This window comes from Nicotiana attenuata, unplaced genomic scaffold (genome assembly GCF_001879085.1).
Source record: "Nicotiana attenuata strain UT unplaced genomic scaffold, NIATTr2, whole genome shotgun sequence".
Classification (NCBI taxonomy): domain Eukaryota; kingdom Viridiplantae; phylum Streptophyta; class Magnoliopsida; order Solanales; family Solanaceae; genus Nicotiana; species Nicotiana attenuata.
Genome location: NW_017671782.1, coordinates 187,652 through 189,533, shown reverse-complemented (window position 1 = coordinate 189,533; position 1,882 = coordinate 187,652).

Genomic DNA, 1,882 nt, shown 5'->3' with positions numbered 1-1,882 from the left:
TATGCCGAGGTCATACGGTCCAATCCAGAGTGGTGTGTACACTGCCGAGGGTCGACCAGCACGAACCAGAGATACATCTTAATATACTGGCGAGGCGTTCGGCCCGCTCCACAAAAAAGGAAGGAACCTATGGAATTATGAGGCACGTGCTTACCATACAGGTATAGGAGCATAAAGTGAATATAACCTTTACCGTTTTTCAAATAATTGGCCAACAATTCAAGATGATAATTCAAATATTACGTGATAGAATCCTGAGTCTACCCGGACAAAAACATGCTTTAGCTACGCACAGATTCTCATCACCTCGTGTGTATGTAACACCCACAACTAGTAAAACATAATAATTACATTACCTAGGGGTAATTTCCCCCTCACAAGGTTAGAAGGAGACTTGTCTCGCTTCGAAGTTCCATAATCGGCTCCAATGCCTCTCTAACTCCTCGACTCAAAGCCAATGATCCAAAACTAGTCAAACAACGTGCAAATCAATCTAAAATATACCCAACACTCATATTTAATTAATTTATATCAATTTCCAACTCCTCTCAAAAAGTCAACAAAGTCAACTCTCGGGCTCACGTGCCCGGATTCCGGTAATTTTTAAAGATAAACATTACCCATAGCACCACGAACTCGAATATATAATTTATTCCTAATTCTATTTTCAAAATCGTGGTCAAAATCTAAAAATACCAATTATAGAATTTTCTTCAAAATCACACAATTTCCACCAATTTCCATGTTCAAATCCATGTATAATTCTTGTATTTAACTCACAATATGAAGAAATCACTTACCTTGTGGAGGATGACAAAAAAGCTCCTTCAAAAATTGCCCCAAGCTCGGCTCCAATGGAAGATTTGAGATAAAATGCGACAAAACCCGTCTTTGCTTACTTATGCATTGCCTAGAGGACCTTCATCGCGAACGTGACAGTGCCCTCGCGTTCGCGAAGCTCAACAAACTCAGGTCAAGAACTTCTTCTTCGCGAACGCGGTAATTCCCTTGCGTTTGTGCAACACAACCTGCTTCAACTCCCAATTCCTCTACACGAACGCGAGACAGGGCCCGCGAACGCGAAGCTTTACCACCCTTCCCTTCGCGAACGCAGCTGCCCAAATGCGAACGCGTAGAACAAAAAGGCCCTAGTTCAACTCCTACTTCGCGAACGCGTGAGACCCTTCGCTTTCGCGAAGAACAAAACCAACACCAGTAAACCAGCAACAGTAACTTAGCTAAATTTGGTCTGAAGCCCTCCCGAAACACACCTGAGGCCCCCGGGACCCCGTCTAATCACACTGATAAGTCCCAAAACATAACACGAACCTTCTCGAGGCCTCAAATCACACCAAACAACATCAAACCACGAATTGACGATCAAAACCTTCTTTCAACTTTCAAACATTCAAACTTTGACGAACGCCTCTAAATCATACTTAAACATCCCGGAATGATTCCAAACTTTACGCGCACATCACAAATCATGATATGAACCTATTTCAAGGCTCGTAACCCCAAACGGACATCGATAACACCAAAGTCCACTTCAAATCAAACTTAGGAAATTCTAAAACCTTCAAAATGTTGACTTTCCACATTAAGCGCCGAAATGCTCTCGGGCTACCCGATACTCAACCCGAACACACACCCCAGTTAGAAATTATCATACGAACCTATTGGAACCTTCAAGTCCCGATTCTGAGGTCTTTTACTCAAAAGTCAAACCTTGGTCAACTCTTCCAACATAAAGCTTTCGTATTGAGAATTTTCCTTCCGAAACATCTCTGAACTTCCCAAAATTCAGTTCCAAACACATGTACAAGTCATAATACATGAAGTGGAGCTACTCAAGGCCTCAATCGCAGAACGACGCGCTAGG